This window comes from Phascolarctos cinereus, unplaced genomic scaffold (assembly GCF_003287225.1).
Source record: "Phascolarctos cinereus isolate Bilbo 61053 unplaced genomic scaffold, phaCin_HiC Scaffold_2;HRSCAF=192, whole genome shotgun sequence".
Lineage (NCBI taxonomy): Eukaryota > Metazoa > Chordata > Mammalia > Diprotodontia > Phascolarctidae > Phascolarctos > Phascolarctos cinereus.
This window is the reverse complement of record NW_027555625.1, coordinates 322,233,671-322,259,895: the sequence shown is the minus strand read 5'-3', so window position 1 is coordinate 322,259,895 and position 26,225 is coordinate 322,233,671. Positions and strand designations below refer to the sequence as shown.

Sequence of the window (26,225 nt, the reverse complement as noted above, 5' to 3'; positions counted from 1 at the left end):
GGAGGTTGAACTCAAAATCAGGAGGTTGAACTCAGTGTCTTGTAGTTCTTTTTGATTAAATTTTATTTGCAAATGAAGATTTACTTTTTTTTCTCACTCTTACTTGTCCTCTCCCCTCCCCCATTGAAAAAGCAAGAAAAATGAAATCCCTGTTAATCTTTCTAATTCTAAATCTATAATGGCTCTAAAGTTTTCTTATCCCTAGTCTATTGGAACTATTTTCCAAGATGTAGTAGAGGATTATTCTTCATCGATGAACAGCAGCAGGAAAATAAAACAAAAAACAAACCCAACCCACTGTTTTATCTTTTTTATATAAAAACCCAAATCACTATCATGTACAGGTTGTTTTTTAAAGCTTATAACCAATTTAACATGTTGATTTTAAACCTGTCCCGTTCAGTTGTGTTTCCCTTTGAACTTATTTCTGTTTTCTTCTGTACATTTGAAAAAAGGTGGGTTTTTTTTTCCTTTTTGGCATTACTAGACCTTCCCTTTTAAAAAATAAACATAGGCAAACAAGTCATATATTGGCCATGTCTGAAAATGCATGTGTCAGTTTGTCATCTTTACCAGTCTGATGGATGGTCAGGTACGACTTAAGAATTGTTTTAATTTGCATTTTGCTTTTTAGTTATTTGGAGCATTTTTTATGGTTGATGATAATTTGCATATCTTCTTCTTGAGAAAGCCTGTTCATATCCTTTATTCCATCACCTCTCTGTCAGGAGGTAGGAAGAAGCATGCTTCATGATTAGTCTTCTGGAGTCATGGTTACTCATTGCATTGTTCAGAGTTTAATTCTTTCAGTAATTTTTCTTTACAAAGTTGTAGTCATTTGTATAAATTGTTCTTCTGTCCTGTTACTGTATTCTGTATTAGTTCATGAAAATATTCTAGATTATGCTGAATCAGTTCCTTTTGTCATGTCTTATTCATATTCCCAAATTGATGGGTACCCTGTTGTTTCCAGGTCTTTTTGACAATCAGAAGTGTGCTGGCTGTGAATATTTTTGCACAAATTGGTCCTTTTCTTTTTTCTGCTATTTCTTTTGGGTATATGCCTGGTAGTGTTATTGGGTCAATGGGTATGTACAGTTGAGTGATTTTTTTTTGGATAGTTTCAAATTCCTTTTGGGAATGGCCAGGCAAATAATTCACGCATTCAGTAACACTGTATCAGTGTTCCTTAGTCCACTCCCAACAATTGTCATTTTCCTTTTTTTGTCAGCTTTGCTAATCTGATGGATGTGAGGTGGAACTTCTTAATTGTTTTAATTTGCATTTTTCTTTTTAGTGAGTTGGAGCATTTTTTCATATGGTTATTGGTAGCTTGCATGTCTTCTTTTTGAGAATTGCTTGTTTGTATCCTTTGACCTTTTATCTGTTGGAGAATGTTGCTTTTGTTCTTTTATATTTGAATCAGGTTCCCATATGTTTTGGATTGGGATTGGGATAGGGACTGGACTTCATTCATGTAAGGAACTTTCAGATAATGAAAATCCTCTATTAATGGAGGTAAACACCTTTTCTGCAATTTAGACTTGAGAAGTTAGTTAAGTGGAGTATGCTAGTATGGAGACAATGTGGGATTTAAGCCCCTGCCTACCTGGTTCTAAGGGTAGTTCGCTCTTCGAGATGATCTTCGAGATGATCACATTCCCTCTCTTGAATATCACACCTTTTTCAGCTAAACTTGCTGCATGGATTTTTTTCCCCCTTTATCACTTAACTGTTTCCGTTCTGATTTTAACTTAACTGATTTTGCTTTTGCAGAAACATTTCATTTTTATGAAATCAAAATTGTCTATTTCCTGTGATCCTCTCTATTCCTTGTCTGCTTTGTCTTTATCACACCATTTTAGTTGTTGCCTCCAAAGCTGTCCTGATTGTCTCCCTCTTTGGCTTGTTTTGAACTTGAAGTTCCCAACATTTTGATTAGATTAAGACATTAAGGTGTTTGGGAAAGTGTTTACATCAGGAATTTATTTATCTGATTAGCTTCGGTCACATATGGTCACCTTGAACAAGTCACTTAACTTTTCTAGGTCTTAGTTCCCTCAACTGTAAAATGAGGAGATTGGATTTGATGGGCCTCAAAGAGGTCTCATCTGACTTTTAGGTGAAGGCCCGAAATTAGCATAAAGAACTATGTAGTAGAAAGAACATCAGAATTGGAGTCAGTGAACCTGGGTTTGAATCATGTGGTGCTACTTATTACCCGTGTGACATTGAGCAAGACACATAACCTCTAGCCATTTTATTCATCTGTAAAATGAGGTCTAGTTGATCTCTTAGGTCTTTTTCAGCACTTTAAGAGTTCCTAATCCAGTGATAACTGATTTAGCCCTTGTAAAATAAGCACAATACCCAGGGGAAGCATTTGGACATGGAACTAGAAGTCAGCAGGAGGCATAAAACATGGTGCAGGGCTACCATAGATAAGTGTTGTCACTGTTAGTACTGTTACCAGAAATCAGTGAATGCAGTACAAGACTCTTGCAAGATAAAGACCCTGGATGCAAAGGACTTCCTAGATAAACTTTGTGCATGTGATGCTAATAAACAAGACCTCTTTTCTGACTACAGTAAATGTAGACCTTCCTGTATTATATGTCTTGATATGTTCTGAGACCTGACCTTAAAATTGATGAACCTATCACTTCTGACAGTATAAAAAGAATTAAATTGATGATCATAAGGCATCTATTTGGGGTGAACAAATTTGAACCTAGTACCATGCAATTTAACCCCTAAAATATATGGGACACAATGCTGATTTATTAATATTCATACTAGAAGGCCTGGCAGAAGCAAGTGTTGTGGGTATCCCTTACCGCCAATCTGCCTGCTGATGACCCTTTCCTGTTGTTTCCTAACAACTGTACTCTGACCTGACCACCTGCTCCATTCTGACACTTGGATTCATTCTCCCTTTCCTAAGGTTGTGGGCCAGGTCCCTCCAGTCTCTTTTCTGCCTCTTCCCTCTTATCTCTCTTTCTGGCAGACATGGTCATCCGTAAATGCTTAAATGAGCATGGAGTGACAAACTATAATTCTAGTAAAACGAGTTCAATTAGGTCTTAGCATCTGTCCTGAAACTATACCTTCTGGTCCTGCTAGACCTTGGTATTTGACCCTCCACCTTAAGGAGCACCGGCCTGCCCATCTGCCTTGCCTCTGTATCCTAAGTACTACCCGTCTTTTTCATCTGCCGTGAGGCTGAACCCTTCTGACTGTATTTCTGATGCACAGCACAGTACTTGGCACATAGTAAGTACAAAATAGAATGCTTTTTCATTCATTCATGGGCCTGAAAACCATCCTTAAAAATGGCTTCACTACCTTGTTCATGAAGACACACCTTATCTGACCTGAAAATATGACCCATTTTAAGAGTTTAGTGATGACTACCCAAAGCTGATATTAGTTTATCTACAATCTTAATGTATTAGAGAGATGTTCCACAGTTGTGATTCCTGATATTTTTTCCTAGTGTCTTCAAAAGCCTGCTCTTAAGATCCAGTGGAGTAACAGGACAGCAGAAAATATTATCTGGAGTGAGTAATTTTGGTTGAAAATTTAATGATTTTTTTTAATTAAAAAATTTAATAATAATAATAATGATAGCTGATAATAGCCTTTTAAGAAAGTATTTCATACACACACATATATTAAATTTTATTTAAGCTTCAGAATGACCTCATCTGTCTTCTAGATGTTAATGTCATCTTCATTTTGCAGAAGAAGCTGAGGTTCAGAAAGGTTAGCAACTTTGTCCATAGCCATACAGCATGGCATGGACAGAATTTGAATTTACGTCTTCCTGTTTCCAGGCTCAGTGCTATCCGTTATAGTAGACAAAGAGATACCACGAAGTGTGTCACTGAAATTAAGGCTATCTGGCATGCTTCCCTGCCATAGATCTTCCTTTCTGTCCCTGGCCTACTACATTTTGTGATCCCAAATGCTGTGGGTCTCTCTATATGCCCCCTGCAGCATGTACACATAGCCCAGTTGTGACACCTAGCATTCTTGACCTTGTTTTCTGTTGGCTGTGTTTGCTTCTCTTCAGTTCCTCATCTCTGATTCTATAGCCTGCCTGGTAATATGACCCTGACTTCTGATTCCTGATTTAATACTTGATGATTTGGCTTTCTGTTCTTGACCCTGGACTGAACCTTGACTCAGATTAACTCTATCATGGCAGTTTAGCTAGTGGATTTGACAACTTCAGCACCTTTTTTTTCTTAATGTGCATATACTTTTTAGGAATGTGGAGATTTCAGTTGCCCAGTATGCTGCAGGCTTGATTTCTGATTTAATGTGATTTTTTCATTTTCTCAGGACCAAAGGAAGTACTTATTAAGTTAATGTTGGATTTGTCATTGTTTTTGAGGAAAGCTGTCTTTTGGAAATACGGAATCTGTCCAACTTTCTCAAGAATCTCAATTGTCAATTGCTTAATGAGAGATTGTTAATGGAAGGTCTTGGTTTTCTGATCTTTTTTTTTTCTAGAAGTTGGTGACTGTCTAAGCAGTCCATCACTATCTCTAACTTCATCCCTGTCTCACATGAATAGGTGCCTTCTCCTTGTCAAGGCAAACCCCTCCACATGCACAAGTGATGCCATCCCATCCCATCTTCTCTAGCATATTGCTCCCTCTATCATCTCCGCTCTCTCAACTTCAGTCCTTCCTTATCTACTGACTGCTTTCCTCCTGACTACAAATACATTCATACTTTTTCCTTCCTCATAAAACTCTTGATCCATCCCTCCCTATAGTTGTTCTCTCTTCTGGCCAAAACTCCTTGACAGGGCTGTCTGTAATTAATGCCTCTACTCCTTTCCCTTTTATTCTCATCTTAACTCTTTATAGCAGGGATGGGGAACCTATGACCTCGAGGCCACATGTGGCTTTCTAGGTCCTCAAGTGCAGCCCTTTGACTAAAACCAAACTTCACAGGTTTAATTTCAGTGAGGGCCACATGTGGCCTCGAGGCTGCAGGTTCCCTACCCCTGCTCTATAGTATGACCTCCAACCTCAAGATTCAACCAAAATTAATCTCTCCAGAGTTACCTATGATCTTTTAATTGTCAAATTTGATGGCTTTTTCTCAATCCTTTTCTTTCTTGACAGCTCTGTAGCCTTTTACACTGTCAGTCACCCTTTTTTCCTTTATACTGTCTTCTCTTTAGGTTTTTTGGGACACTGTTTTCTCCTGGTTCTTGTCCTACCTTTCTGACTATTCTTTCTGGGGCTCCTTTGCTGGCTTTTTTGGCTAGGTCACGTCCACTAACAGGGACTTCAGTACTGGTGTATCTTCCTAGGACTCTGTTCTGTGCCATCTTCTCTTCTCCCTCTGTACTACATAACTTGTGATCTCATCAGCTCCCATGGATTCAATTATCATCTCTATGCAGATGATTCTGACATTTACTTATTTAGCCCTAACCTTTCTCCTGACCTCCAATCTCAGATCTCCCTTTTCCCATTAGACCTCTCTAACACAACATGTCCCAAATCCGGCCTCTTCCAAACTTCCCTGTTACTGTTGAAGGTCCTGCCGTGCTCCTGGTCACCTAGGCTTACAACCTGGCTGTTATCCTTAATGACTCTGTCTCTCAACCCTTTGCATCTAATCACTCACCAAGTCCTGTTGATTTTACCTACATAATAACATCTCTCAGATAACTCTCCCTTCTTGGGAATCCCATGACGCTGCTGCCGCACTGGTACAGGCTTTCTTCACTGCCCGCCTGGACTATCACAGTAGTCTGCTGATGTTGTTTCTCTAAGTCTCTCTCCACTAGATTCCATTCTTTTTCTCAGTTGTTAAAGTTAATTTGTCTAAGGCACAGATTTGACTGTGTCACCTCCCCTCCTCCCTTTAATAAATTTAAATGGCTCCTTATTACCTCCAGGGTCAGATACAACATCTTCTCTTTGGCATTCAAAGCCCTTTACATCCTGGCCCTTCCTTGTTTTCCAGTCTTACACCCTACCTCCCTCCACGTACTCTGAGTTCCAGGAATAACATGTCATTTTGCTGTTTCTTTGCACAAGACGCTCTATCTTGCAGCTCCGGGCATTTCCACTGGCTGTTCTCCATTTGTAGAACACCCTTGCTCCTCGTCTCTGCCTCTTGATTTCCCTAGCTTCCTTCAAGTCCCACCTAAAAGCCAGTTCCTACAAGAAGCCCTTCCCAATCTCTCTTAATGCTAATGTCTTCCTCTTGTTGGTTTTCTTCAGTTTATCCTCTCTTTAAATGTTGTTTACACATTGTCGTTTATAGGTTGTGTCCTCTGTTTACACTGTGAGCTCCTTGAAAGTAAGGACTATCTTTTACTTTTCTTTGTATCTCCAGCATTTAGCGTAGTGCCTGGCATATAATAGGTACTTAATACAGACTAACGGACTAGATATCTTCTGAATGGGAGCATCCTATGCTGCCATCAGTGTCCTACAGTTTATTGTTTGACCTCTCCAAACTCTGAGTCAGAATTATCAGTTTCCCTTTGCTCCAAAACTTCTTGTTGTCAAAATATCATCATAGAAAGAATTATTGAGAGAATGGTTGTTGTGTAGTTTTATTTAACACCCAAATCCTGAAGATTAACTTGTTAAGGATCTGTAAGAACGTGTACTGAAGCAAGCCAAGAATAGTGATGAATTTAGATAGAATCTATACTTGACAAAATTTTTCCATAGCACTTCCAAAGTTGATAGTCCAAGACTTTCAAGAAATTAGAAAAAGCTAGAGAGGAGCTCATGTTTTTGATATTGTTTTCTTATCAGAATGGTTTGGATATCTCTTTAAGCACTGTGAACATTCTCTAGGAGTATGTTAAAGGTATGTAAGATATGGACTAATTCCACATGCATAGGAGCTGATAGCAGAAAATGGTATTTCATGTGTTGTTTAGGTATGTAAGACAGTGTAGTCTAAGGCAGGGCTTCTTTTCCAATCAAGACTCCTTCAGCACTTAGACTGTGGGTCATGACCCAATGTGGGGTAGCGACCCACAGTTTAAGAAGTGCTGGCCTCTAAGGTAAGACTGCAAAAGTAACTGCAAATTCAAGTCAGTTCAGCAAACATTAATCGCTTCCATGTACAAGTCACTGTGCTAAGCTTTGGGGATACAGTCGTGAGCATCAGACTAAGACTCTTAGGATTGCATGTTTAGAGCCGGAAGGTGTAACTTTAGAAATTAGGTAGCGTAAAGGAGAAAAACTGAAGCGCAGAGAGGGGAAAAGATGTAGATATACTGTCAGGTGGCAGACAGCATCATCCAAGAGTTTGATGGGCCACTTTTTTAAAGAAGGAGTTTATTTTTTACTCCAAAGGACAAAGTTAAGATGTGGTGGCTTAATAATACCTAGCATTTACATCTGGAAGCTTACGAAGTGCTTTATATACGTTTTCTCATTTAACGCTCCTAACTGTCCTTTTGAGGGTATTAAAATTCTCATTCTTAAGTTAAGATACTTGGGGTTCAGAGAGGTCCTAAGAACTTTGGCAGTGGTTTACATGTAATTATATGTATAATCAGAGCTGGGAATGACTAATATAGGAAGGCAGATTTCACTTGTCCATGTACGGGTATTGTAATAAGGACATGAATGCAAATGATAGTAGTATGAATAGGATGGATGTCAGAGAAAGAGAAAAAAACCAAGGTTTTAGTTGTTGTTTTAGCTACGTGGGGGCAGAAGGAGGACCAGAGAAAGGACAGAACCCTCGCTTGCAGTGGCTAGGCTGCTATCTGACACCAGAGAGAAGGCTGAGCTGCTCAAATCTTATCTTGCTTCGGTTTTCTTTGATAAGGACAGTGACCTTTGCACTGGAAATGGCAACAAAAATGACCAACAGGAAGTTGATACCCAAAATAAGTAAGGGAATGGTGAGAGAGCACTGAATGATCTTCATGAATTCAAATCGCCTGACCCAGACAAACTGCTTCCTTAAGTCCTGAAAGATCAGGCAGGTGTGGTGGTTGTTTCATTATCTGTGATATTTGGAGGATCTTGGAAAACAAGAGGGGTACCACAAGATCGAAGAAGGGGCTGTGTCTTGATTTTCGAAGTGAAAAGAACGAATGTGCAAACCAGACCAGTAAGCTTGATTTTGATTCCTGGGCAAGTTCTAGAGTAGATCATTAAAGAGATAAGTTGCTGATCGTATGAAAAAGAAGTGGGGATTACAAAAAGCCAGCATGGCTTCAAGAACAAGCTAATCTCATTTTCTTTTTTGAGTATTACTAAATTAGCAGATGAAGGAATGCTGTAGATAATGGTTTACCCAGATTTTCATAAAGCTTTTGTATCTCATGACATTATTGTGGAAAAGATGGAGAAATATGGATTCAGTGATTATATAATTAGATAGATTCAGAACTCATTTGATATTGGGATACAGAGAGTAGTTCAGTATCAATATGTTGGGAGGTTTCCATTGAGGTACCCCTTGACTCCATGCTTTTGAATGTTTTTATTTGGATAAAAGCTGGCATGCTCATCAAATTTGTAGATAACATATAAGTGGGAGGAATAACTAATACTGGATACCAGAGACAGGATCCAGAAAGATCTTGACAAACTAGAGTAATGGGCTGAAATCAGCTTGACAAGTTCAAGATGGTAGAAGCTTGATTAGGCAGTTCTGAGAAAGTTATGGGGGTTTTTACTGGATTCTAAGCTTGATGTGAGTCAGCAATGGGATGTGACAGCCAAAGTAAAGGAATACAATCTTGGACTACATTAAGAGAGATATAGCTTTTAGGATAGGGAGGTGATAGATCCATCTTACTCTGCCATGGTCAGACATTATTTAGAAAAATGGTGTCAGAAACTAATCACTGCTGGACACATTGACTTAAAAAACCACAAATTGGCATTAGCTATGTTATAGTTTTATTTTATTAAACATTTCCAAATTACGTTTTAATTTGCTTCTCAGGCCTTGGGTCTGCCAGTTTGACACCTCTGATCTGTAGAGTGTTTTGTTTAATTCTAGGCTTCACATTTTAAGAAGGACATTGAAAATTTGGCTAATATACAGAGGAAGGCAAATCGGATGGCAAAAGGCCTATAGTCCATGTTGTATAAGGATCAATTAAATGCATGAGTGACTGAAAAAGAATTAGTAAGTTTTTACTGTGTCAAACACTGTGCTAATTACTGAGGATACAAATAAAAAAAAGAGAGTCCCTGTTCTCAAGGAACTCACACTCTAATTGAGGGAGATAATAAATAAACAAGAGTTCAAGACAAATGCCAAGGACCTGAAAACTATCATGCTGTCAATAGCCATATGAAGTAAACACCTCAAATCCCTAAAAAGAAGAGAAGTACAAATTAAAGCCACCTTGAGGTTCCAGACTCATTAGATTGACAAGTTGGTCAGAAAGGAAAATGACAGTGTTATAGGGGCTGTGGGAAGATAGGCACACTGATGCCTGTTATCAGAGTGGTAAATTGGTCCAGTCATTTTAGAAAGCACTTTGGAATTATGCCCCCAAAGTTATTAAACTGTATACTTTTGACCCAGCAATACCCCTACCAGGCTTGTTCTCCAGAAGAGATCAGAGAAAGAGGAAAAGACCTATATGTACAAAAATATTTATAGCAGTTTTTTTTTGTAGGAGTAAAGAGTTATAAACTCAGGGGGTGCCCATGAATTGGAGAATGGCTGAACAAATTATGTTGTGTGAATACTGTTGTGCCATAAGAGAATATGAAAGGGCAGTTTCTTTTTTTTCCCCCTATTCAATTTTATTTTACTTTCAGTTCCAGATTCTCTCCCTTCCTCCACTCTCCCCCTCTTAATCCATTGAGAAGGCAAGAAATACAAAGCCTATTACAAATATGAAGTCATGCAAAACAAATTTATGCATTAGCCATGTTCTGAAAAGGAAAAAAAAGTAAACAAGAAAAAGAAAGAAAAGGGGAAAATGCTTCAGTCTCTGCTCTGAATCTATTAGTTCTCTATCTGGAGGTGGATAGCATTTTTCATCTTGAGACCTTTGCAACTGTGGTGGGTCATTGTGTTGATCAGAGTTACTTTCCCAGTTGATTATTTTTACAATATTGCTGGTACTATATAAATTGGTCCCTTGGTTCTGCTCACTTTATTTTTATCAGTTCATATAAGTCTTCCCAAGTTTTTCTGAAAGCATAGAAGGGGACAGTTTCAATGAAACTTGAGAAGACTTGTATAAATTGAATTCAGGTGAACCATAGAACAAATTATAAAAAAAAGAACTTTTAAAGACATGAGAACTCTTGTCAACACAATGCCCAGATAATGACTTTTTAATTTTTTTTTGATAAGGCCTATGCTGGATTTGTTTGACTATGCATATTTGTTACAAGGGTTTTCTTTCTTTCTTTCTTCTTTCTTTTTTTTTTTAAGTGGTTGAGTGGGAGGGAAGAAAAATCCATTTGTGTTATTTGGGGGAAAAAATTTAATTGAAAAGCATTGGTGGGATTTGGCAACTGACTGGATATGATCATAGGGAGAAGTCATTATTCCTAGGTGTCTGAGAGTGGTGGTCACCGTTTGTAAATAGAAATAGGAAAGCTAGGAGGAGGGGCTGGCTTAAAGAAATGATGATTTTGTTCTACTATGTACACTGTAAATGATCCAATAAACAGGGATGGATACAGCATAACATTCAGTAGGTAGAACACTGGATTTGGAATCATAGGGACTTGATTCAAATTCTGGCCCTACTTCTTACTATTTGTATGATTTTAGAAAAGTCATTTAACTTCTTTCAGTTTCTTATTCTTTAAGATGATGGGATTGTGGTGTATGACTTCTATGACCACTTATAATTCTAAAGCTAGGATTTTATGCCCCATGGAGAAAAAAAAGGGTCTATAAAGGAAGAATCTAAACCATGTCAAATAACTGTTTCTCCAATGATCCCCTGGAGAATAATTTTTTAGCTTCCCTTGCTAACTGCTATTGTTAAATAACCCGTACCATAAGAAAATTCTTTATTATGTATAATCTAAACTGTTCTTGGGCAGTTTTATACCTTCCAGCCACATTATGTTCATAGGGGAGAAACTGAGAACAGCTAATCTCCATTTTGTAAAAGACCAGTGTTATACCTGTAGGCAGTATTTAAATTACTTCATACTTCCCCTTAGGGATAAGAAATAAACTGTTTAGGTTATTTTATTTTGAGAGATTTTTGAAAATTGCCTTTTTATGCCATTCTTCAGTCTTTAAATTTCCTGATACTACTTCCTTGGAAATTCAGATAAAATGCTGATGCAAAGAGAGCCATTTTTGTGGGGGAATTCCTTAATTCTTTTATTTTATTGGAATTTTGTTGTAACAAATAATGCTTAAAATAGATGAACCATCTGCTGGGAATTTTTTTAATTCAGGGATTTTAATTCTAATGATAATTATGGCATGGTATTTAGTTTGTTGTTCCCTATAGAAACTTTCCTCCAGAATTGGGATTTTAAAGCATTCTCTCTTCTAGCCACTAGGAATTGTCATGTAGTTTAGGAGACCTGTTGGACTAGGCTTTTTAGGTAGGTATCAGTACTTTTACTATTTATGTCATCTACCCAAAATAAACGGGAAATGATGAAGGAGGAAATCTCAGACAACCATGAAACAGCCATCATTATTTTATTTTTGGTATAAGTATTGATACTGATGTCATTCCATTGTCAATCTCCTCTTCCTTTAGTTGTGATTGGTGTTGAACATACCATTGATTTGACCAATGGGATCTGGCTGTATCATTTGTGTATATGAAGAACTATAAGTGATGTGCATCATAGCATACATTCCTATGTAATTTGTCACCTTACTAATTCAACAGACCCTTATGAGGTGCCTACTAGGTGGCTTTGTGCTGGAAGATAAAGGTAGAAAGACAAAATAGAAATAATTATACCCTCAAAGAACATTTATACTCTTGTGGTAGTGGTGGTGGTGTTTATAATAGAAGTATGGTACAAAGAAAATTGAGGAGGAAGAGAACATTAATAATAATTAACAATAGAATAATAACAACAGGAACCAAGTAAGGCTTCATGGAAGAGTTGGCACCTTTCACCTTTGCATGGAAGGAAGGCAAAGATTCTAAGATGCAGAGATGAAGTGAGATTACGTTTCAGTCATAGGATAAGGAATATGCAAAAACACTGAAAGGGGGGAGAGAGAGAGAGAGAGATGGAAAATAGAGTTGCAAAACCAGTAGTTTAATTTAGCTAGAAAGTTGAAGTTGAAAGGGTAGTTGTTTTAAAATAAGGCTGGGGGCAGAGCTAAGGTGGCAGAGAAAAGCCAGAAAGTTGCCTGAACTCTCCCCAGTTTTCCTTGGAAACAGCATCCAATCAAGTGTCTTAAAAGAATTCTGGAGCAAAAGAATCCACAAAAAGATGGAGTGAGACAGTTTTCCAGACCAAGATAATTTAGAAGGACTTCAGGAAAGGTCTGTCTCACTTGGGATAAAGGGGAGTGGAACCCAGCACTGGCAGTATCCAGGAAAGCCAGCAGGAGACTCTTAGCCACTGTACAGATTAGCAACCTTGCGGTTTTGGCTCAGCAGGCCAGCTGTGAGGCCCCAGCCACAGTGTAGCAGGCAAATTGCCAGCCCCAGAACCCAAGGTGCAACAGGCTTGACTAGGCTGGGCCACCCACTAGGGCTGGTGGCTTGGTCCCTGTGCAGAAAGCCAGTGACCAGACTCCTGACCACCAGTGCAAGCAGCTTGGGAGAGTGCCCCTGTCTTGCAGCAAAGCTCAACTTTAAATGAGCAAAAACCAAAAAAGAGCCCTGACCATAAAAAGCTTCTGTGGTGACAGGGAAAATCAAAACACGAACTCAGAAGGGGACAATAGTGTCAAAATGCCTCCATGCAAAGCTTTAAAGGGAAGATGAATTGGTCTCAAGCCCAAAAACTCCTCTTGGAAGAACTCAAAAAGGATTTTAAAAATCAAGTAAGAGAAGTGGAAGAAAAATTGGGAAAAGAAATGAGAATTACTCAAGAAATTTATGAAAAAAACGGTCAACAGTTTGGAAGAGAAAGCTCAAAAATTGACTGAAGAAAACAACTCCTTAAAAAATAGAATTGGCTAAATGGGGGGGAAAGGCCACTGAAGAAAAAAGCTCTTTTAAAAGTAGAATTGGCTGAATGGAAAAGGAGGTACAAAAGTTAACTGAAGAAAATACTTAAAAATTAGAATTGGGCAAGTGGAAGCTAATCACTCAATGAGACATGAAGAATCAGTCAGTCAAAATCAAAAGAATAAAAAAACAGAAGAAAATGTAAAATCTGTCACTGGAAAAACAACTGACCTTGAAAATAGATACAGGAGACACAATTTAAGAGTTATTGGATTACCTAAAATCCAAAATCAAAGAAAAAGAACCTGGACAGCATCTTTCAAGAAATTGTCAAGGAAAACTGATCTTATATCCTAGAACCAAAGGGTAAAATAGTTATTGAAAGAATCTATCAGTCACCTCCTGAAAGAGATCCCAAAATGAAAACTTCAAGGAATATTATAGCCAAATTCCAGAACTATCAGGTAAAGGAGAAAATACTGCAAGCAGCCAGAAAGAAACAATTCAAATATCAAGGAGCCACAGTCAGGATTACACAGGATTTAATAGCTTCTATATTAAAGGATTAGAGGGCTTGGAATATGATATTCCAGAAGGCAAAGGAGCTTGGATTACAACCAAGAATCAACTACCCAGCAAAATTGAACATAATATTTCAGGAGAAAGGATGGACATGCAATGAAATAGAGGACTTTGAAACTTTCTTCACGAAAAGGCCGGAGTTGAAAAGAAAAATTAATATTCAAATACAAGACTCAAGAAAAGCATAAAAAGGTTAACAGGAAAGAAAAAAAAGTGTTATTCAATAAAGATAAACTGTTTGCATGTCTACATGGGAAGATATTTGTAATTCTTAAGAACTGTATCTCTAAGTAGGACAATTAGAAAGAGTATACTTAGATGATGTGGGTATAAATTGACTTTGATGGGATGATAAAAAAAATAAGGGGTAAAATAAAGGATTGTACTGGGAGAAGAGGAAAGAGGGAGGTAGAATGGGATAAATTACATCACATGAAAAGTCATGAAAGACCTATTATAGTAGAGGGAAAGAAGGGAGGGGTGAGCATTATATAAACCTTACTCTTATCAGATTTGACTCAAAGAAGGAATAACATATACACTCATTTGGGTAAAGAAATCTGTCTTATCCTGTAGGGAAGTAGGAAGGGAAAGGAAAAAGAAAAGATGGAGGACTGATAGAAGGGAGGACAGATGAGGGCGAGGCAGTGGTTAGAAGCAAAACACTGGTGAGGTGGGACAAGGTAAAAGGAGAGAAAGAGAGAAGTATAAATGGGGGAAATAGAATAGAAGGAAATACAGAGTTAGTAATAGTAACTGTGAATGTGAATGGTATGAACTCTCCCATAAAATGGAAGGTGATAGCAGAGTGGATTAAAAACCAGAATCCTATAATATGTTGTTTACAAGGAAAACATTTGAAGCAGAGAGACACATGAAAGTAATAAGGTAAATAAGAGGTAATAAAGGTATAATAAAGATAAAAGACTGGAGCAGAATATGTTATGCCTCAGCTGAAGTAAAAAAAAAAATCGGGGGTGGCAATCCTGATCTCAGACAAAGCAAAAGCAAAAATAGACCTAATTAAATGGGACAAGAGGGGAAACTACGTCTTGCTGAAAGGTACCATAGACAGTGAAGTAATATCACTACTAAACATATATGCACCAAATGGTGCATCCATATTTTTAGAGGAGAAGTTAAGTAAGTTACAGGAAGAAATAGAAAGCAAAACTATATTAGTGGGGGACCTCATCCTCCCCTTTTCAGAACTATATGCATCTAACCAGAAAAAAGAAAGAGGTGAATAGAATTTTAGAAAAGTTAGATATGATAGACCTCTGGAGAAAATTGAACGGGTCTGCAGAGGAATATATCTTTTTCTCAGCGGTACGTAGCACCTATGTAAAAATTGACCATCTATTAGGTCATAAAAACCTCACAATCAAATGCAGAAAAACAGAAATATTAAATGCATCCTTTTCAGATCATGATGCAATAAAATTACATGTAATAAAGAGCCATAGAAAGATAGATCAAAAATTAATTGGAAACTAATCTAATCTTAAAGAATGAGTGGGTCAAACAACAAATCATAGAAATAATCAATAATTTTATCAAAGAGAATGACAAAATGAGATAGAATACCAAAAATTATGGGGTACAACCAAAGCAGTACTTAGGGGAAATTTTATATTTCTAAATGCTTACATGAATAAAATAGAGAAGGAGGAGATCAGTGAATTGGGCATGCAATTTAAAAAGCCAGAAAAGGAACAAATTAAAAATCCCCAATTAAACACAAAATTAGAAGTTCTGACAATCAAAGGAGAGATTAATAACATTTGAAAGTAAGAAAACTACTGAACTAATAAATAAAACTAAGCGCTGGTTTTATGAAAAAGAAAACAATAAAATAGATAAACCTTTGGTTAATTTGATTTAAAAAAGAAAGAAGAAAACCAAGTCACCAGTATCAAAAATGAAAAGGGTGAATTTACCACCAATGAAGAAGATTAAACAATAATTAGGAGCTGTTTTGCTCAACTATTTGCCAGTAAATCTGACAGTCTAGTGAAATGGTTGAATGTTTGCAAAGATATAAATTACCCATATTAACAGAAGAGGAAATAAAATACTTGACCACATTTTAGAAAAAGAAATTGAACAAGCCATCAATGAACTCCATAAGAAAAAATCTCCAGGGCCAGATGGAGTTATAAGTGAATATTGCCAAACATTTAAAGAAGAATTAATTACAATACTATATAAACTGTTTGGGAAAATAGGTGAAAGTGCCCTACTAAATTGCTTTTATGACACGAATATGATACCTAAACCAGGAAGAGCCAAAACAGAGAAAGAAAATTATAGACCAATTTCCCTAATGAATATTGATACAAAAATTTTAAATACAGTATCAGCAAAGTGGTTACAGCAATTTGTCACTAGGATAATACACTATGACCAGGTGGCATTTATACCACGATTGCAGGATTGGTTCAACATTAAAATTGACCATATCAATAACAAAATCAACAGAAATCATATGATTATTTCAATAGATACAGAAAAAGCTTTTGACAAAATGTAGCACCCATTACTGTTAAAAACAATGGAGAACATAGGAATGAATAGAGCTTTCCTTAAAATGATGAGTATATTTGTCTAAAACCATTAGCAAGTATTATCTGTAATGGGGATAAACTGGAAGCCTTCCCAGTAAGACCAGGGATGAAACAAGGATGCCCCTTAATACCACTGTTAGTCATTATTGTGCTACAAATGTTAAGTTTAGCATTAAGAGAAGAAAAAGAAATTGAAGGAATTAGAACAGGCAATGAGGAAACAAAACTATCACTCTTTACAGATGATACAATGGCATACTTAAAGGATCAACTAAAAAACTACTTGAAATAATTAACAACTTTAGCAAAGTCACAGGATATGAAATAAGCCCAAATAAATTATCAGCATTTCTGTATATATTACCAACAGAGCTTAACAGCAAGAGACAAAGAGAAATTCCATTTAAAATATCTGTAGACAATATAAAATATTTGGGAGTCTACCTGCCAAGACAAACCTAGGAACTATATGAGCACAATTACAAAATACTTTTTACACAAATAAAGTCAGATCTAAAGAATTGGAAAAATATCAGTTGCTCGTGGGTAGGCCAAGCTAATATAATAAAAATAACAATTCTACCTAAATTAATTTACTTATTCAGTGCCATACCAATCCAACTACCAAGAAATTTTATAGAGCTAGAAAAAATAACAAAATTCATCTGGAAGAATAAAGGTTAAGAATATCAAAGGAATCAATGAAAAAAATGCAAAGGAAAGTAGCCTAGACACACCAGTTCTAAAACTGTATTATGAAGCAGCAAACATCAAAACTTTTTGATACCGGCTAAGAAATAGTGGTGGGTCAGTGGAATACGTTAGATACACAAGACGCAATGGTAAATGACTATAGTAATCTACTGTTGATAAACTCAGACTCCAGCTTCTGGGAAAAGATCCTACTATTTGTCAAAACTGCTGGGAAAACTGGAAAATAGTATGGCAGAAAGTAGTCATATACTAACATTTCACACCATATGCCAAGATAAGGTCAAAATGGATACACAATTTTGACATAAAGCAAATTACCATAAGCAAATTAGGAGAGCAAGGAATAGTTTACCTGTCAGATCTATGGAGAATGGAAGAATTTATGACCAGGCAAGAGATGGAAAACATTTTGAAATGCAAAATTGATAATTTTGATTACATTAAATTAGAAAGGTTTTACATCAACAAAATCAATGCAACCAAGACTAGAAGGGAAGCAGAAAGCTGGGAAATAATTTTTACAGTCAGTGTCTCTGACAAAGGCCTCATTTCTCAAATATATAGAGTACTAAGTCAAATTTATAAGAATACAAGCCATTCCCCAGTTAATAAATGGTCAAAGGATATGAACAGGTAGTATTCAGACAAAGTAATCTAAGCTATCTGTAGTCATGAAAAGATGCTCTAAATCACTATTGATTAGAGAAAAGCAAATTAAAACAACTCTGAGGTATCACCTCACACCTATCAGATTGGCTAATATGACAGAAAAGGAAAATAATAAATGTTGGGAAGATGTGGGAAAATTGAGAAACCTGATGCATTGTTGGTGGAGTTGTGAACTGATCCAACTATTCTGGAGAGCAATTTGGAACTCTACCCAAAGGGCTATAAAATTGTACATACCCTTTGAACCAACAATACCACTTCTAGGTCTGTACCCCAAAGAGATCCTAAAAAAAGGGGAAAGGACCTACATATACAAAAATATTTATAGCAACTCTTTTTGTGGTAGCAAAGAATTGGAAATTGAGGGAATGCCTGAATGTTGGGGAATGGCTGAACAGGTTGTGTATAAATGTGATGGAATACTGTTGTGCTATAAGAAGTGATGAGCAGGCAGGTATCAGAAAAACCTGGAAGTACTTGCATAAACTAATGCTGAGTGAAGTGAGCAGAACCAGCAGAACCTCGTACACAATAGCAGCAACATTTTGTGCAGTGATCAACTATGATTGTCTTAGTTCTTCTCAACAATACAGTGATCCAAGACAATTGCTAAAGACTCATGATGGAAAATGTTATCCACATCCAGAGAAAGAAGTATGGACTGTGAATGCAGATTGAAGCATACTATTTTCACTTTTTTAAATTTGTTTTTGGCTTTTCCCTTTTGTTCTGTTCTTTCACATTGTGACTAATTTGGAAATATGTTTACATGATTACACATATATAACCTATATCAGATTGTTTGCCATTTTGGGAAGGGGGGATGAGAGGGAGAAAGGGAGAAAAAATTTGGAACTCAAAATTTTGTTAAAAAAAGAATGATAAAACTATCTTTACATGTAATCAGAAAAAAAATACTATTTTGAAAAATAAAATAAGACTGGGGTGGCAGATGAGAGCCAAATTGTGGAGGATATTTTAGAAGTGATGGAGAATCACTAGAGTTTTTGGGCAGGTCAGTGTCATCATAAGTAGGAAGATTATTGTGTTACTTGTCCAGAGGATGGATTAGAGAGAAGAGAGCAGAGAGAAACCAATTAAAAAGGCTGTTACAGTGATCCAGGGGACAGATGCTAAGAACCTTGACTGGGGTGTTGGCTATGTGAGAGTAGAAGTGACTGACTGATTGGAGGGATGTCGAGATTTCTTTGTTGCTTTCTCCTGGCATCATAAAGCTCCCAGTGGAGCACTTGGGCTTTCTGTCCATCTGTTATCCCTCATGACAAGATCAACCCTTCTTCTCTTTTAATCATACGTATCATTTACTCTTGGTCTTTCAAAGCTCTTTATTTGATATATGCTACAGTCCGCTCACAACTACCTTGTATCTCTCTGTTGCCCTCTATGTGACATTCATTTTCAATTCTAAAAGATGGTGTGTTCTTACAACCACTGAAAGGATACTAGTGTTAAAAAGATGGGTCATTTTTGTGTTAGGAAGCAAATGATTGTTGAGGATGAGGTATTGTTTCCTAGATGCAATGTAGCCTTTTTCCCCTCTAGTCCGTTTTGGATCACCTTATTATCCATCTGCGTATGTCTCACTAAGCTCTATGGTACTGATAAGCAAAAGCAATGGGCTCTTCCTCCAAATGAATGTTACAGTCTGAACAAGAGGTATTCTTCATCTGTTTGGTTGATTTTCACAATGTTGATTTCCAGAAGTGCTCAGAGGTTTGAGATTTAATGAACCCATGGCCTTTTTTGCTTTTCATGGAATCAAATGTGATGTTTTATATATTGTAGTCTGTACTTTTAAATGGGCACTTATCCACTCTATCAGGCTTTGAACATCTACTGCCATTATAATTTCACAGACTTTCAAGTCTTGAATCCTAGAGCTCTCTCTCCATTATCTTAGGAGTTTTGTTTATTTTTAAACAGAAACATTTCAACTAAGACATTCTATTTATCACTTACCACCTAATAATAGAACTTTAACTACTATTTCTCTGGTTCCTAAAGAATTTTCCCATCTTAAGTTTTATGAGGATGTAGGTTTTAGGGATTCTGGTGAAATTACTGCTTTTCAGTTCCCAGGATAGTCTATTTTTTCCTCTGCAGAAATTTGTTTGCTTGTATTTGTGAATTGTTTGCTTTCTGGTACAAAATGACAACTTGATGATGTAATTTCCTTCCCCAAGAAACAGACTGTGAAGTATAAAGGATTCATTTAATGGTTGTAGTACCTTGTAAACAAAAAGAAACAAACAAAATTAAACTCACAGACCATAAAAATTATGTTGGGAAGAAAAAAGGACTATATTATTAGCCTTTGAGCTACTTTCAGTATGAAACAATAGAATGTAAGCTCCTTGAGAGCAGTAGTTATTTTATTTTTATTATTTTAGCCCCAGCACTTATCATAGTGGTACATGGCACTTAATAAGTACTTGTTGATTGATTGTATATCGGTATTCAAAGTTTACTTATGTAATTATGTAATTTCTAGTCTATACAATGTAGCATCTGATCACAACCTTGCCTTGTATTTTGTTTCACATATGTTGGCTTGTCTCCCCCAACAAAAGTAAGAGCAAGAATATTGGCTGAATGATTATACCATTTTTGTGCATCTACCACCTTTGTTTTTTCATTATTTAAAAGTAAGTACTTATTAACTTAGAACTTTTAAGTCCCTTAACATTTTAGCGAGAAACATCTGCATTCTGCTTATGGCTCTCTGTCATTGGTTCTTTTTTCTTCCTTTCTTTTTTTTTTAAACTGTGGGTATTTTGAACTCCTCTGCCTTTCTCTATACTTAATCCTTTGGAGTACTTTATTTTTCTTTGTTTCATAGGTTGCAGTGATTAAATGGTTCACAACCTAGTGACCCATTTACTAGAGATGAGCCTTTTCGTACTAAGCTTGGTGGTCCTCAAATGGCAGGGACATAATGTTTATGAGATTGTACGTTGATTACTTTCAAGCTTGGTAGCAACTGTTAGAGCCTACATTCTTTTGGTATAGCTTTTGAAAATGTATGGTTACTCATGCCATGATAATAAGTAGGTATCAGAGTAGAACTTTATTGGAGGAAAATATAAAATGACCCACCAGTATTATCTGGGCCCTTTTCTGCTTCTCCAATAAATTGGCAGAACAGCCTGAAAGTAGGGTAGAGTGTGCTGAAGACTGACATTTTACTCTTGGTATTCTAAGTGTAAAATCTTTATTTCATGACCGGTGAGTTGTGGATAAGCTCACTTACCTTGACAGTATGCTTTCTAGGGATGTACGCATTGATAATGAGGTTGATGTATACCATGCCAGAGATAGCTCAGTGTTTGGGAAGCTCTGAAGGAGAGTATGGGAGAGAAGAGGTATTAGACTGACTACCAAACTGAAGGTCTACAGAGCTGTTGTGCTGATCTCATGGTTGTATGCCTATGAAACCTGGACAGTATACCAATGCCAAGCCAGGAAACTGAATCACTTCCTTTTGAATTATCTTAGGAAGATTTTGAAGATCACTAGCAGGATAAGATATCAGACACTAAGGTCCGTCCTTGAACTAAACTGCCAAGCATTCAAACTCTACTGCAGACAGCATAGCTACAGTGGACGGGCTATGTTGTTCAAATGCCAAACATACACTTGCCTAAAAGACTATTTTGTGGAGAACTCACACAGGGCAAGCGTTCACATGATGGTCAGAAGAAATGATACAAGGACATTCAAGGTCTCTCTTAAGAACTTTGAGATTGGTTGTGTGACATGAGAGACACTGGCACAGGACCGCCCAGTGTGCTGCTATCAGAGAAGGTGCTATGCTCTATGAGCAAAGCAGAATTGAAGCAGCTCAAAAGAAACACAAGATGCACAAATTTAGAGAATCCACTCCAAGTTGCACCTGACCTTGGTAGAGCATTCTGAACTCATATGGTCTGGTCATCCATAATTGGCATGTAACTTGACTCTAACATAGTGATTGTCATACTGGTCCTCTTCAAGAATGAAGGACAAAAACTATAGGCAGTAGCAGTCACTGAATCATGTCAGTGTTATAATTCTTGCTTTAAATAAAAATGCAAGCAAGAAGTCACGTAAGAGATATTATCCAAGAAATGTATGATCAGAAAAGTAGGTAGGCCAAGGGTATTATGAGATTAAAGGATAATAATAAATGGATAACCAGGTGTTGAACTAATAGTAATGTTAGAGTTCCAGAGTAGGGCTTCTTAACTTGGGATCCATGGATCCCAATTAGAGGCAGTGAAGTGGCGCAATGAATTGGATACTGGGTGTGGAGGCAGGAAGACCTAAATTCCTGGGCAAATCATTTAACCTCAGTTTCTTCAATTGCAAAAAATATAATATTAGGACCTTTTGGCAAAAATATAATATTAGTATCAGGTCATTGTGAGGATCAAATATTATACTATTTGTAAAGTGCTTAGTGCGTAGTGGTGCTTAAATCTTCTTTCTCTTTCCTTTTCCCTTGTCCATGGTCCACCAAAGGGTCCATGGATAGATTTCTGGAAGTACATGAACTTAGATGGAAAAAGATATCTTCATTTTTAATGATCTCTAACTGAAATTTAGCATTTTCTTCTGTTATTAGTAGTATAAGCAACAAACATTCTGAGAAGGGATTAATAGATTTCTCCAGATGCCAAAGGGACCCATGACTTAAAATAAATTAAGATCTAGAGAAAACCTTTAGCTCATTGGATAAGATTTTATTTTTAATGGAAATTTTGCACAGACATGAATTGCTTAGAAAGAGAAAGTACAAATGCATTGTAATCTGTCCAGTTGAACAGTGTCATTGAGATTATATAGTCATTGAAGTATTATATAAATGCTCATTTATCTCCATATCTGTGATATTATTAACATGGATACTTCCTTCAGTCACATTTAACACAAGCCATTTGTGCCTTCTCTTCATATGAGACGCCTTTTGTCTCGACAAAGACAGGGAATCCACCTAACATGCTAGTACTAGCTCTTCTGATGGTGTGTGGATAGAAGTGGAGCACGTGAGTTTTTCCTCTCACTGTAAGACTAGCACGTTTCATTTTCCAGTTAGAAAGCTCTGATAATATCCTTTATGACGCTTCTGTGTAGTTCTGTGGTAATTTGCTGCAGTAATCAACACACACCATGTACATCTCCATTAGTTTTGAGTGATAGGCAACTTTTATTCTTCAGAAACTGTGGTATTCCTTGACTTAGAGCCATTTAGCTTTACTAGACTAATATTGGTATTCAGGAGATGGCCATTGTTTCAGGGAGAAGTTTGAGGTTATTAAAAGCACTGTGCAGTATCCAAAAGACAATCCAGCCTGTTCACATCCTTTTGTTCAATTCTGAAGCCAGCTTATTGTCCCTATTCAGTGTCTGGCCAGAGTAAAAGTACTAGTTCTGTCCCTGTCAGTCCAGCATAGCATCATTGCAGTAGATGTTCCTCATCTACGGCTGGTCTCTTTTGGTTGCCTTGGATCTTGTGCAGGAGGCTCTGCAGTGTTCCAGGGCTTTATGCAATCAGCACAGTCTTGAGAACCTTCCCAGTCCCTTTTCCATTTAGACTCTTGTGATGAACATGTTCTTTGACAGTAGCAAACAGCTTCTTAAAGAGATTTGGGCCATTCAGATCATTGTCTCAGTTCACAGTCTAAGAAAGTAAGCAGAATTGTTATTAAGTGTTTAGTGTTTATTATAGTTAGCACGTTAATTTTAGGTTGAATTAACCTTTGCTTGGGTTTTAAGCAACAAAGCGGTAGGAAATGAGGCATGATCTCAGGTGCCCTACACTATTATTTAAACCATAAGACTGTCAATATAGATGGAGGGATGTACCAGGAAGATGTGTTTACTAGTAGTGCTTGCCATTGTTTTGGATCATTTCCTGTAATGAATCCCAATGCAGGAGATTCACCATAGATGGTAAGGCTTCCAAATGCATTTATCTGTCGATGACATACTGCTGATTGCATCAACCCTTAAATGTTAAAAGTGCTTCTTCAGTAAGACCTGTGGCTGCTAAAAAGAGCCCTCACGATCCACAAGGAAAAGCCAAATACATGAAGCATGCTTACTGACTAAATTATAATATACAGTTGAATGGGTAGACCATTGATCTTGTATAGTGGACAAGCATTGTAGATGAATAAATTGCTGGACCCAGAACTTAATAGTAAGGGTAACAGAAGAGACCAGACTGTATTTGGGAAATTGCATAACATTTTCAGTGATCTCAGTCTACTTTCTAATGCAAAAATCCATATTTTTAATATACCAGTATTCTTCCAGTTACTCTATAAGGCATCTAAGTATAGAGCACTACAGTCTCCAAAGAATTAAAATTGATTTAACCCAAAGAGCCATGGAAAGATACTTGGTGGATGTAAGTAGCTTGGAGCATATTAACAATAACTTTACTACATAAAGTGGCTTAAAATGGATAAACAGATGAACAGCCCAAGGTCTATTCTGGTACCCATGAAATGCTAAAGAGACCTAAAGGAAGGCCTTTAGGATGTTCAGTAGATCCTCTATGGAGGATTTGTGAGATGAGGATACGAACAAGAAATCTTACATAATCAGAAGTCAGTACCATCACTGAGATCATGAATCAGTTGAAGTCAAAAATAAAAATTTCCACCTCAAAGAGCTTGCCTTTAGTAGAGGAATATTATATGTACCCAGCTATGTAAAGTAATTTGAGAACAGAAGGAGCTGTAGGCTTCTTGTGAGAGGGAGCGCCTGACTGGAATCTTGATGGAACGAATTCTAAGAGGCAGAGATGTGGAAGGAAAAGCATTCTAGGGATAGGGGACAGACAGCTGGATGCGAAGGCATGGGTGCTAATAAAGGAATAAAGAGTTTGGAAAGCAACTAGGACACCAGTTTGGCTAAAGCATTAGAGTATAGTAAGAGAAGTAATGTGAAATAAGGCTGGTGAGGTAGGTTAGAACCAAATTGTGGAGAGATCTAAATGCTGGGCTGAGGAGTTTATATTTTATCCTAAAGGAAATAGAAAGCCATTGGCATTTTTTTGAATGTGAGAATGACACGGTCACTGTAAAGATTATTTTGACAGCTGTGTAGAGAGTGGTTCACAGAGGGGAGAAGTTGGAATCATGAATGGGAAACAAAATTCACTTCTCTGAATTCAGAACAAGGGTGACTGTAATGATAAAAAGGAAAAAGTCAGAATTAATTGGTCCCAGTGACTAAGACTACCTGTTTTGTGCCAGAATTTTAATACTGATTCCATTTATCACATTGAGTAGCCTAACTTGTTTATGTTATTTATTCACAGTTGTTTGTGTTACTTTTAGTCTGAGTGTCAATGTAATTTGTACAGTTATTTGTCTCAAGGGCTGAACATGAATCTTTAAGGAATTGTGTGAATTCCTGAGACCAAAGGTTGTAGATATCTGACCTAGAATTTTCAGAGTCAGAATATAAGCAGAAAAAAATGTCCACTAAAAATCTCATTTACATATGATATTATAATGAGCACTATAGAAGTGAATGGCAACAGATATAATCTCAGGCCTCTAGGAGTGGAACCATTGTAATAAAAAAGTTTTAGAAGGTGACACACCAAAAGGGGCAAATTATGTTAAATTTAATACAAACTTTTAAAACATAGGTAACAAGAGTTTGTGGTTTCATATAATTTTTTTGCTCTTTTTTGTATTTATGTGTTTGGTTAAGTTTATAATAAATTTTTTAAAAAAATCTTAACATCCTAGATTTGGCTTCTAGGCTAAGGTGTTTTTGTTTGTTTGGTTGGTTGGTTTTGTTTCTTTTGTTTGTTTGTTTGTTTTGTTTTTCACCTAGACGTAGCTGCTTTGAACAGAAGTATGTGTGTAGCATGTGCCATGTGAGGGAGTTGTAGTGGGGATAATCTGTAGAGAGAAGAGGCTGACTCACTCAAGATCTTTTGGTATGTCATATCTGGCTAACTGAACTTAGTGGTTCACAAATTGTCTAGGAAGTTGAGAATAGATGTCTGGATATGCTGATGTTTGGCTGCTGATGCATTGGCTGCCATCCTGTGTTTCTCCTCTCTTTCTCAGACAAACTTGTTGCCTCAACTTCTTTTCTTTTCACTTTCTCCTCAACCCTCTATGAGGATGGCTTTTGATCTTACCATCAACTAAAACTGTTCTTTTCAAAGCTATCAGCAGTTTCTTACTTGCCAAATTTCATGGTCTTTCTTCAGTCCTGATCCTTTTTGATTTCAACTCTTCATTTTGAAACTGTTGACCACCCTTTTCTCCTGGACACTCTTCTCTTTGGGTTTTTGTGATAGTACTGTAGTCTCTTCTGTGAACTTCTAATTTCTTCATCATAAGCTAAGGAGTTTGGACTAGATAATCTTAAAGTACCTTTCTATGTTCTGCAGCACTGTCTGTGATTCTGTAACAGTCTCTTTTTACTCATAATGATAAAACTGAACTGTGGTTGTTAAGCTCTCATAAAGCATGTTTTTTATAGTCTAAAGGCATTTGACTATGCCAGTACCAGTTAGGTAGCTTTGGTGGACACATACTTTCTTGTAACCTCAGTTAACT

General features: G+C 36.9%; 1 protein-coding gene across 6 annotated transcripts in view; it reads left to right on the top strand.

Moving 5' to 3' along the window:
* CHD6 (chromodomain helicase DNA binding protein 6) overlaps positions 1–26,225 on the top strand; it is a 183,841-nt gene that overhangs the window by 8,634 nt on the left and 148,982 nt on the right. For 2 of the 6 annotated variants that reach the window (XM_078150234.1, XM_078150232.1), the window contains exon 2: positions 3,497–3,560. The exons of the other annotated variants lie outside the window; for them this stretch is intronic. The gene's annotated coding sequence lies outside the window, so the exon portion shown is untranslated. The remainder of the gene's footprint in view (positions 1–3,496; positions 3,561–26,225) is intronic. 6 annotated transcript variants of the gene reach the window in all.